The 12,770-nt window shown below is 41.2% G+C and overlaps 1 long non-coding RNA gene across 1 annotated transcript in view; it reads left to right on the top strand.

Moving 5' to 3' along the window:
• The first annotated feature begins 5,077 nt into the window (after nucleotides 1–5,077).
• Nucleotides 5,078–12,770, top strand: part of LOC129052304 (uncharacterized) — a 133,666-nt gene continuing 125,973 nt past the window's right edge. The window contains exon 1 of the long non-coding RNA XR_010138820.1: nucleotides 5,078–5,487. This is a non-coding gene — a long non-coding RNA (uncharacterized LOC129052304). The remainder of the gene's footprint in view (nucleotides 5,488–12,770) is intronic.

Raw genomic sequence — 12,770 nt, 5'->3', positions numbered from 1 at the left:
AAAGCTATAGTAACCAAAAATAGCATAGTACTGGCATGAAAACAGACACATAGACCAAATGGAACAGAATAGAGAGCCCAGAAATAAATCTATGCATATATAGCCAACTCATTTTTGACAAAGATGCCAAGAACATACATTGGGGAAAGAACTGTCTTGTCAATAAATGGTGCTGGGAAAACTGGCTATCCATATGTGGAAGAATAAAACTAGGACCCTATCTCTCACCATATTAAAAAATCAAATCAAATGGATTAAAGACTTAAATGTAAGACCTGAAACCATGAAACTTCTAGAAGAAAACACTGGGGAAATGCTTCAGGACATTAGTCTGGGCGAAGATTTTTTTTTGAGTACAATCTCACAAGTACAGGCAACAAAAGCAAAAATCAACAAATAGGATTATGTCAAGCTAAAAAACTTCTTACACAGCAAGAAAATAATCAGCAGAGTGAAGAGGCAACCTACAGAATGGGAGGAAATATCTACATCCATTTGACAAAGGATTAATAACCAAAATATATAAGAAACTCAAACAATAGCAAAATACCTGAATAATCTGATTAAAGAATGGGCAAATGATCTGAAGAGTCATTTCACAAAAGAAGACATATAAATGGCCAACAGGTATATGGGAAAATGTTCAACGTCACTAATCATCAGGAAAATGCAAATCAGATATTATATGCAATGAGATATTATCTCCCCCAGTTAAAATAGCTATTATAAAAAAATACAAGAAATGACAAATTCATGCCAGTACACATGAATGAGAATGTAAATTAGTACAGCCACTATGGAAAACAGTATGGAGGTTCTTCAAAAATTCAAAATAGATTTACTGTAGGATCTAGCAATCCCAGTACTGGGTATATATCCAAAAGAAAAGAAATCAGTGGCTGGGCACGGTGGCTCACACCTGTAATCCCAGGACTTTGGGAGGCTGAGGTGCATGGATCATTTGAGGTCAGGAGTTCGAGACCAGCCTGGGCAACATGGTGAAACCCCATCTCTACTAAAAATACAGAAATTAACCAGTAGTGGTGGTGCAGGCCTGTAATCCTAGCTACTCGGGAGGCTGAGGCAGGAGAATCGCTTGAACCTGGAAGGCGGAGGTTGTGGTGAACCGAGATTGCGCCACTGCACTCTAATCTGGGCGACAGAGCGAGACCCCATCTCAAAACAAAACAAAACAAAACAGGACGTTGAAGAGATATCTGCATTTCTATATTTATTGCAGCACTATTCACAGTAGTCAAGATATGAAAACAACCTGAGTATCCATCAATGGATAAATGAATTAAAAAATATGGCACAGATACACAATGGAATACTGTTCAGCCATAAAAAGGAATGAAATTCTGTCATTTGTGCTAGCATGGATGAATCTGGAGGACCTTACATTAAGTCAAATAAGTCAGGCACAGAAAAACACATATATCACATATTCTTATTCATATGTCTCAATCAAAGTTGATTTTATGAAAATAGAACATAGAAGGATGGTTACCAGAGGGTGAGAAGGGTAGTGGGGATTGGGGATGTGTTTTCTTACCCAATAAAGAAAATACGTAGAAGGAATAAGTTCTAATGTTTGGTAGAGCAATAAAGTGACAATAGTTAATAAAAATTTATTGTGCCTTTCATAATAGCTAGAAGAGAAGATCTGGCATTTCTGTGTTAGAAACACAAAGAAATGATAAATGAGGTGATAGATATTCTAATTACTCTGATTTGATTACACATTGTATTAATCTAACTAAATATCAAATGTACTCCATAATTATGTGTAATTATTATATATCAATAAAAAACTATAGAAGAGAAAAAAGAATTTTAAATAGTTAATTATAGAAATTATATTTAATTAAAACCCATATTTCTTAATGATGAGTAAAAAAATAACAATGCCCAAATTTTTATTCAGGGTGTCTATAGTTCATTCTTTTTTCTTATCAAATTGACTAAAAAATTATTGCTTTTTGGTAAGACTTTATCAGTATGTTTGCCTTTTTCAGGGGTTAAGTTACTTTATTGTATTAAGATACGATCCCAAACCTGAGACATATCCTCTATAAAATATAGAGAATAAAATCAGAAAATGTTTGACAGATTATGATGAATTGAGGGTATCTAAGTCAGTATTTATAGTTTGAGAATAAAATCATAAGAGAAAAAATAACTACTACTTGTAAATATGCAGAAAACCACACAAGTATAATTTTGAAATAAAATGTCAAAAATTTCATTTGAAATTTCATTTGGAGTGGATGTCTCATATAAATGTAAACCAAAAATATGTATATAAATAATTTTACAGCTCAATAAAATTTTGTTTTATTGAAAGCCCAAAAGCAGAAAGAAAAAAATTCACTCAAAATAAATCAATGGCCTAAATATAGGAGCTAAAACCATAACACTCTTAGGAGAAAACAGGGATAAATCTTCATCATCTTGGATTTGGCAATAAGTTCTTATATATGACACAAAAAGCTTGGCAACAAAAGCAAAAACAAACAGATGGGACTACATCAAACTTAAAAACTTGTGCACATCAAAGGAAAGAGTCAGCAGAGTGAAAAGCAAAGCTATAGAATGGGAGAAAATATTTGCAAATCATATATCTGACAAGGGATTAATACCCAGAATATATAAAGAGCTCCTACAACTCAACAACAAAAAACTAAAAAATGGGCAAGATACTTGAATATAAATTTCTCCAGGGATGGTGTCCAAATGGCCACCAAGCATATGAAAAGATGCTCAGCATCACTAATCATTAGAGCAGTGCAAATCAAAACTACAATGAAATGTCACCTCATACCCATATGAGTATGACCACTATCAAAAACCACAAAATCACAAGTGTTGGAGAGGATGTGGGGAAACTGGAAGCCTTGTGTGCTGTTGGTGGGAAGGTAAAATGGTACAGACTTCCATGGAGAACAATATGGAGATTCCTCAAAAAATTAAAAATAGATTTATCATATAACCTAGCAACTTCACTTCTGGGTATATAGCCAAAAGAACTGAAAGCAGGATCTTGAAGAGATATTTTCAAACCAATGTTCATTGCAGAATTATTCACAGTAGCCAAGAGGTAGAAGCAACCCAAATGTCCACTGATGGAAGAATGGATTAAGTAAATGCAATGTACATACAAAGGAATATTATTCAGCTTTAAAAAAGAAAAAAAAACCCTGTTACATAGGACAACTTGGAGGAACCTTGAGGAAATTATGCTAAGTGAAGCCAGCCAGTCATAAAAAGAAACACTGCATGATTCCACTGACAAGAGGTATCTAAAGTAGCCGAACTCATAGAAACAAAGTAGATTGAAAGTTACCAGGAGCTGGGAGAGAGGAAAGGAGGAGTTATTGCTTAATGGGTAGGAAGTTTGTGTTTGGAGTGAGGGAAAAGGTGGTTGCCAGGGGTAGGGGGAAGGAAAACAAAGTTGTTTAATGGATACAGAATTTTAGTTTTGCACAATGAAAAATTCCCCGTCAGCAACTGTTGGCAAGGGTGTGGGGAAATTGGAACCCTTGTGGATTGCTTGTGGGAATGTAAAATGGTACACCTGATGTGGAATAGACTATGGTTGTGGTTCCTAAAAAAAAAAAAAATATATATATATATATATATATATATGTATACACACACACACACACACATATACATTAAGCATAGCTGGGTGTGGTGGCTCATGTCTATAATACAAACTACTTGGGAGGCTGAGAAGAGGATTGCTTCAATCCAGGAGTTGGAGATCAGCTTGTGCAAGATAGGGAGACTCTATTAAAAAAATGAAAAAAAGGAAACATAGAATTTACCGTAGGCTCTGGGTATACATACAAAAAAAACCGAAAGCAGGGACCTGAATAGTTACTTGTGCAACAATGCTTATTATTCACAATAGCCAAAAGGTGGAAATTACTCAGTGTCTATCAACAGATGAATGGCTAAACAAACTGTATGTCTACATAAGAAAATATTATTCAGCAAGAAAAAGGAATAAAGTTTTTTTTTTCTTTTCTGAGACAGGGTCTTGCTCTGTTGCCCAGGCTGGAGTGCAGTGGCACGATCTCGGCTCACTGCAACCTCTGCCTCCCAGGTTCAGCGATTCTCCTGTCTCAGCCTCCCAAGTAGCTGAGATTGCAGGTGTGGCTCACCACACCTGACTAATTTTTGTATTTTTGGTAGAGACGGGGTTTCACCATGCTGGCCAGGCTGGTCTTGAACTCCTGACCTCAGGTGATTCGCCCGCCTCGGCCTCCCAAAGTTCTGGGATTACAGGCGTGAACCACTGCACCCCAGGTAATAAAGTTTTGATGCATGCTACTGAGAGGTGACAACTGCTAGCAGCCCTTGCTCGCTCTTGGCACCTCCTCTGCCTTGGCGTCCGCTCTGTCCCTGCTCCAGGAGCCCTTCAGCCCGCTGCTGCGCTGTGGGGGCCCCTCCCTGGGGCTGGCCGATGCTGGAGCCGGCTCCCTCTGCTGGCGGGGAGGTGTGGAGGAAGAGGCGCGGGCGGGAGCCGGGGCTGCGCGCAGTGCTCGCGGGCCGGCACGGGTTCCGGGTGGGCGCGGGCTCGGCGGGCTCTGCGCTTGGTGCGGCTGGCTGGTGTCTGCTGGGCTTGATCGGGGAACGAGCTCCCTCTGGGCTGCCGGAGTGCCCAGGCTAGGTGCCGCAAAGTCCCATGGGAGTGCCAGTGAGAAGTGAAGCCGGCTCGGCTTGTAGGAGGGGTGGGGTCTTGGAGAACTTTTCCGTCTAGCTAAAGGATTGTAAATGCACCAATCAGCACTTGTGTCTAGCTAAAGGTTTGTAAACGCACCAATCATTGCTCTGTGTCTGGCTAATCGGGTGGGGACTTGGGGAATTTTTGTGTCTAGCTAAAGGATTGTAAACGCACCAATCAGCACTCTGTGTCTAGTTAAAGATTTGTAAGTGCACCAATCAGCACTCTGTCAAAACAGACCAAACTGCTCTCTGTAGAACGGACCAATCAGCTCTTTGTAAAATGGGCCAATCAGCAGGATGTGGGTGGGACCAAATAAAGGAATAAAAGCAGGCCACCCTAACTGCTGAGATTCCCTTCCATGCTGTGGAGGCTTTGTGGTTTTGCTGTTCGTAATAAATCTTGCTGCTGCTCACTTTTTGGGTCCGCGCTGCTTTTATGAGCTGTAACACTCACCGCGAAGGTCTGCAGCTTCACTCCTGAGGCTAGCAAGACCACGAACCCACTGGAAGGAACGAACAACTCCAGACGTGCAGCCTCTAAGAGCTGTAACACTCACCGTGAGGGTCTGCAGCTTCGCTCTTGAAGTCAGCGAGACCACGAAACCACCAGAAGGAACAAACTCCAGACACACCATCTTTAAGAGCTGTAACACTCACCGCGAGGGTCTGCTGCTTCATTCTTGAAGTCAGTGAGACGAAGAAGCCACCAATTCCGGACGCACTACAACATGAATGAATCCCAAAAATATTATGGTAAGTGATATAAACCAGACACAAAAGGACAAATATTGCATAATGCTAGTTACATGAAATATATAAAACAGGCAAATTCATAGAGATAGAAAGTAGATTAGAAGTTACCAGGAATGAGAGGAGGAGGAAGGGAGGAGGAATTATTTCTTAACGGATACAAAGTTTCTATTTGGAGTGATGAAAAAATTTTGGAAATGGATAGTGGTGATGGTTGGACAATATTGTGAATATAATTGATGCCACTGAAATGTACACTTACAAATGGTTAGAATGGCAAATTATATCTTACCAAATATCACGTTTTACCACAATAAAAGTTATAAAGACGATCTTTACTTTTATAAATGAGTAAAACAAAAAAAAAAAAACACAAACATTAGACATACAATTCAATGAGCTACGAGCTACATTGGACTCAGTGGTAGCAACAGGAAGGGGCCCTGATGTTGTCAAAATTTTTCCTACATGCTTAGTGCTTTGTGTGTGCTTTCACTGCATCTGCAGAGAAGCCCTGAGAGGTGCTATAGGGCCTATTTTACAGATGGAAAAACAGGGCAAGTCCTGGCCCAAAGTTATGCAGCTCTATAAATCCAGCATTCAAATCTAGGTCTGTCTGGCTCCGAATGGAGTACAAGCAGACCAATAGTGACCATTTTGGGAAAATTGTTTCATCCTGGAGGATAATTTTCAACTTTTACTTAATTTAACTAGGGAAGATGACTGTGAGGGGGAATAGATTAAATGTGAGCAAGATCCTATCCAACTAATTTCTCATAGGATTTTTGCTGGAACTCATCACCCTCAGAACACTGATTTTGGGTTGAGTTTTCTAGTTTATACGGTTTTAGTGCACAACGGCAGATTTGGTAAATGTTGAATACAGTTCTTTTCCAATGTAATAATCCATCCATTTTCATAGTTTAAAATTGACTTTGGTAAGAAAGAGAAGTTCTTGAATTTCCTGCCTGTGACCAGAGGAGGCCGCTGTTTCACTATGAATGTTTTTAGGGTCCAGCGCAAACTCAAGCATATTGCTGGGTCCCAAAATTGTCGTTCTTATTTTCATTCTCTCTCTCTCTCTCTCTTCCTTCCTCCTCTCTTTCCTTTCCTCCTTTCCTTTACCTTTTTTTATTTCCTTCTCCTTTTATTATTTCAATAAGTCAGCTCAGATGTGATAACAGGAAGGGGATGTTTCTCTTCATCACATTCTTTGAACATTTATTCACCTCTTCCCAGACGAATAACTGTTTCCTTTATTTTATTTATTTACCTTTTTGAGACGGAGACTTGCTCTGCCGCCCAGGCTGGAGTGCAATGGCGTGATCTTGGCTCACTGCGACCTCCGCCTCCTGGGTTCAAGCGATTCTCCTGCCTCAGCCTCCCGAGTAGTTGGGAGTACAGGCACCCACCACCATGGCTGGCTAATTTTTGTATTTTTAGTAGAGACTGGGGTTTGCCACATTGGTCAGGGTGGTCCCGAACTCCTGACCTCAGGTGATCCGCCTGTCTCGGCCTCCCAAAGTGCTGGGATTACAGGCGTGAGCCACTGCGCCCGGCCACTGTTTCCTTTAATAACAAACTTTCCAAGAAAATGGACCAAATGGAAAAGATACTTTTCCTTCCCCTTTACTATTTTTAAAGATGGAAATGGACTTTCATTTTTGGGTGTAGATTAATAGTTGAACAGTCACATGGCAGAGTTCAGTATTCCTTTCCTCAACCGTTCATTTTCACAGTTTAGCCTGTCCTGGCCCCAGAGAGGGCAATATGGGAGTTTAGAAAAATCCATTCTCAAATCTGGAGAGCATTTAGATTTTGACATTTGATAGCTAAAACTCATTTTCTGCATGGAGACTATAGTTTTCCAGAAGTTATTTTGTTAAGCAACTGAAAAGAAATTTAGGTTTTCTTCTTTCCTTCTTTCTTTTTTCTCTCTCCCTCCCTCTTTCCCTTCCTTCCTTCCTTCTCTCTTTTTCTGTGTTCCTTCCTCCCTCTATCCCTCCCTCCCTCCTTCCTTTCTTCCTTTTTTTCTGTCTGATCACTAGTGAATCTTTTTAGAAAAGAAACATTTCAGTGCTTTCACCAATGTTTCTGATCTTTGCTTTCCCGTATCTCCATCTGTGTTACTTTAAAAAGTATCTAGCCAGGGCTTTTAACTGGGAGAGTTAATGAGCAAAATCAAATTTTATCAATTAGAAAAAATATTTTTTAAAAGGAACTTTGTAGCCTGAGAGATGAGGGGATCAAGGTGCATGTGTGTTGGGGGCAATAAAGTGTGTTACAAACACAATCTCCTTTATTCTAAATTACCTTGTGGGGGCAAGGGGGTGGTGGGGAAGAATTATTTAATTTAAGGATGAGATGATTTAGAGCTCCAAAAAAATATTCATCTGCAGAAGTGCCTCATCACACAAGTTGGTTAGTGAACTTGGTATTTGTGTCTTGGACACTACCTTTTTTTAAAGGGCCTGAAAGATCTTCAGGGAGTTAGGAGGCAGATGAGCTTTCCTGTTTCTAGTTGGTATTACTGCTGCTTTTCCTTCTCATGCAGGCTATTCAAACTAACAAGAGGAGGTTGGTAGGGACCCTCCTACTAAATTGGTTTCAACTACATTTTCCTGTTGCGTGTGTGACCTTGAACTAGTCCCTGAATCTGTTGAGGTTTCGGCTGTCCAAATCACACAGTGAGATGTGGAATGATGTGATCTGCAACATTTTTTTGAATGCCAGCTTAGGATTCTCCCTGTCTTTATTGTCTTAGAAGCACCATGTTCAGATTCTGATTCACTATTCCAAGCAACTGTCTCACCTTACAGTAAAAGTAGACAGAATATCAGTTAATACAATATTGTCTTTTCTTTTGGTTCTGAAAAGACCTTTGACACAAATCATAGCCATTAGCTGAACAGGAATGGGGAAAAAAGGAAAGTAAATAAAATGATAGAAGACTTTGGAGGGCCTGACTTCCTGGGTTCAAGTCCTGGCTTTGCTACTTCTACCAGTAAGTGGGCAAGCTTTTAAAATTCTTTGTCCTTCCATTTTCTCATCTCAAAAAATAGGATAAAAATATCACCAACCTCGTGGGTGGGATTGTTGTAAAGACAGGTATCACCATATTAATTATTATAGGCTGGGTGCAGTGGCTCACACCTGTAATCCCAGCACTTTGGGAGGCTGAGGCGGGCGGATCATGAGGTCAGGAGATCGAGACCATCCTGGCTAACATGGTGAAACCCCGTCTCTACTAAAAATACAAAAAATTAGCTGGGCGTGGTGGCATGTGCCTGTAGTCCTAGCTACTTGGAGGCTGAGGCAGGAGAATCTCTTGAACCAGGGAGGCGGAGGTTGCAGTGAGCTGAGATTGTGCCACTGCACTCCAGCATGGGCAACAGAGCGAGACTCTGTCTCCAAAAAAAAAAATTATTATATAATTATTTCTGCCAACTTATAATTATGCCTTTTATTTATTTATTTATTTTTGGAGATAGGGATGATAGTTCACTGCAACTTTGAACTCCCAGGCTCAAGTGATCCCCCTGCCTTCACCTCCTGAGTAGCTGGGACTACAGGCATGTGCCTAGCTATTTTTTTTTTTTTTTAATTTTAGTAGAGATTGAATCTTGCTGTGTTGCCCAGGCTGGTCTCAAACTTTTGGGCCCAAGTGATCCACCCACGTTGGCCTCCCAAAGTGCTGGGATTACAGGCATGACCCCCACCTCGTGCCTGGCCTATGCTTTTTGGAAGATTAGCATCTTCCATTTTTCACTGTGACTCATTAACCAATGTCAGAAACTACTTTTTGTGAAAAACACTATCGTGGGCCCATTTTCCTGCCTTTGTAGTGTATATTTACAAACGAGTTGGAAAGATAAGCCTGCCATAAGTAAAATTGAGAGGTGAAGCTGGCTGGGCCTCTGGGTGGGGTGGGGACTTGGAGAACTTTTCTGTCTAGCTAAAGGGTTGTAAACACCAATCAGCACTCTGTGTCTAGCTAAAGGTTTGTAAACGTACCAATCAGCACTCTGTAAAAACGCACCAATAAGTGCTCTGTGTCTAGCTAAAGGTTTGTAAATGCACCAATCAGCGCTGTGTAAAAACAGACCATTCAGTACTCTGTAAAATGGACGAATCAATGCTCTGTAAAATGGACCAATCAGCAGGATGTGGGTGGGGCCAAATGAGGGAATAAAAGCTGGCTACCCTAGCTAGCAGCTGCAACCCACTCGGGTTCCCTTCCACCTTGTGGAAGCTTTGCACTTTTGCTGTTGTCAGTAAGTCTTGCTCATGTTCGGGTCAGCACTACTTTTAAAAGCTGTAACACTCACCGTGAGGGTCTGCAGCTTCACTCCTGAAGTCAGTGAGACCAGGAACCCACTGGGAGGAAGAAACTCTGGACACATCTGAACATCTGAAGGAATAAACTCCGGATGCACCCTTTTTAAGAACTGTAACACTCACCGCGAGGGTCTGCAGCTTCATTCTTGAAGTCAGCGAGATAACCCACCGGAAGGAACCAATTTGGGACACAAAATGTAAGTGGATAGCCTGAGAGGGGACTGTTGGGGGAAGGTGCTTCCGAGGTAATAGATCTCCACTGGTAGCTGTTTTGCCGACACTCCTTCAGGGAACAGGGACTGTGCAGCCAGTTCAAAAGACATGAGCAAACCATTCACCTGGCGTTATAGGCTGAAAATCACTCAACAAGATGGGTTTGAAACCTTCATGTGGGCTCCATTCAAAGGGCAGTCTGAGGGCCAACAGCATGGGCGTTTGGCATTCCTGGGAGCTTGTTGGAAATGCAGGATCTTGGTTACCACCCCACACCTGCTAGATCAGAATCTGTATTAGAACGAGATCCCTAGATATTTGGGGAGATTTCTAGGCAATTGCTGAGCACATTAAAGTTGAGAAATGCAGCCAGACCTATGTTCTATTGTTCTTTTTTTTTTTTTTTTTTGAGACAGAGTCTCACTGTGTCGCCCAGGCTGGAGTGCGGTGGTGCGATCTCCGCTTACTGCAACTGCGTCGCCCAGGCTGGAGTGCAGTGATGCGATCTCCGCTTACTGCAACCACTGTCTCCCGGGTTCAAGTGATTCTCGTGCCTCAGTCTCCCAAGTAGCTGGGACTACAGGCATGCCACAACCCCCAGCTAATTTTTTTTTTGTGTGTGTGTTTTTAGTAGAGACGAGGTTTCACCATGTTGGTCAGGCTAGTCTCGAACTCCTGACCTCAGGTGATCTATCCGCCTTGGCCTCCCAAAGTGCTGGGATTACAGGTGTGAGCCACTGCGCCCGGCCGGTCTATTCCTTTAAGTTTTGATTTTACCCATTGAGTAGATTGTCAGTAATGATAAGTGACATGGAGCAGAAACTGACAAAAATTACCTTGAGGATTTCACTGAAGACACAGCGACCACAATTACAATAGTCATCAGCCAGATTCTCCAGTTTGGAACCTGTGAATTCACGAGAGAAATTTGCATTTCCATGAAGTCAAAGCAACTCATCATTTTTCCCCTTGCCTTATCTTCCACTATTATTATAGGGGTAAGGAAAATTATTCTGCATTTCTGTGTGAAAAGAAAAGGGAAAAAAATTTTGAATATCTTAAAAATGCAATATTCAAAATGGTAAATTTTGTGCCATATACTTTAAATTAATTGCCTTTCAGTCTCACAGTTCTATTTTTTTTAACTTGTTTTGATTTTGAAAGTAATACATACCTATTTTAGAAAAGCTATGTATATAGAAGATGACAAAGAAAAATGAAAACCATCATCCAGAAATAACCACTTTTGATATTTTGTTTATAGATTTCTAGGAGGTTTTTTCCCTAAAAAATTGAAATAGATCGAACACACTTCTTTACAGACTGCCTTTTCTCCCATATTACTATTGATGCTTATACTTTCTATGCCGTGAATATTCCACACCACGGAGGTTCTCAAATATGAGTGAGTCTCAGAATTGCAGATTGCTGGCTCTATCCCCAGAGTGTCTGTTTTAGGAGTTTTGGGGTAAGACCTGGGAAGTTGCATTTCCGTGAGTTCCAGGAGACCACACTTTGAGAACCACTGCTATATAGCAGTCTCATTGAACTTGGAATCTGTGTTTTTCTCTCAGGCTTTTTTTTTTTTTTTTTTTTTTTTTTTTTTTGATACATAGTCTCACTCTGTTGCCCAGGCTGGAGTTCAGTGGTGTGATCTCGGCTCACTGCAAGCTCCGCCTCCCGGGTTCACGCCATTCTCCTCCTCAGCCTCCTGAGTAGCTGGGACTACAGGCTCCCGCCACCACGCCCAGCTAATTTTGTTTTTGTATTTTTAGTAGAGACGGGTTTCACCGTGTTAGCCAGGATGGTCTTGATCTCCCGACCTTGTGATCTGCCCACCTTGGCCTCCCGAAGTGCTGGGATTACAGGCGTGAGTCACCATGCCTGGCCCCTCTCAGGCTTTTAAGGTGATTTTGATGGTCCATCAGGTCTGAGAACTGTGATTGAAGCATCATCATAGCACCGATCTGATGATGCAGTGGCAGGAGGAGAGAGGCATGTGTAGGCTCTAATCAGGCTGCTCTTCTAAAGATGATTTGTTTTTAGAAAATGCACAGGTAAAGGGGGCCTTGGCCATTTTGGTTTAGTCTTATGAAGGGTTTTTTAAAGAGTTGCAAACTTTATACACCTTCGACTTCAAAAAATTGTTTTACCACAACTGTGTTGGCTCAAAATGAAGGGAAATTGATCAATGATCATGGACTGTTATTATTGTTACAAGGAAAGAAACAAGTGGGACAGATTTTATAAAAGCAAGCAAGAGCCAAAAAGCCAGGGGAATACTGTAGAATTGAGTAGTCATTGGTGAAAATTGACTTCCTATGCTGATCTTCTTGTATTGTCCAATACATATCTTTCTAGCTTCTTCTGTCATGCCAAGAAAACAATAATGCATTTCATAAAATCTATGGGTCAGGAGTCCAGGCATGGCTTAGCTGGATCCTCTGTAAAACTGCAATCAAGGTGTTGACCAGGACTATGGTCTCATCTAAGGCTCAACTGGGGAAGGATTTGCTTCCAAGGATGCACGGTTATTGGTAGAATTCAGTTCCTGGCAGGCTGTTGAATTGTGGGCTTCAGTTTCTTGCTATCAGCCAAGGGCCACTGACACATGCCCACTCCATAGACAGTTCACAACATGGCAGCTTGCTTCTTCAAAGCCACCATAGGGGAGACAGTCTTCTAGCAAGGTGGGCATTACAATCTTATGTTACATAATCATGCATACATAGTCA

Source organism: Pongo abelii, chromosome 22, assembly GCF_028885655.2.
Source record: "Pongo abelii isolate AG06213 chromosome 22, NHGRI_mPonAbe1-v2.0_pri, whole genome shotgun sequence".
Taxonomy (NCBI): domain Eukaryota; kingdom Metazoa; phylum Chordata; class Mammalia; order Primates; family Hominidae; genus Pongo; species Pongo abelii.
Note: the sequence above shows the minus strand (reverse complement) of the source record. Positions and strands in the feature narration are given on the sequence as shown.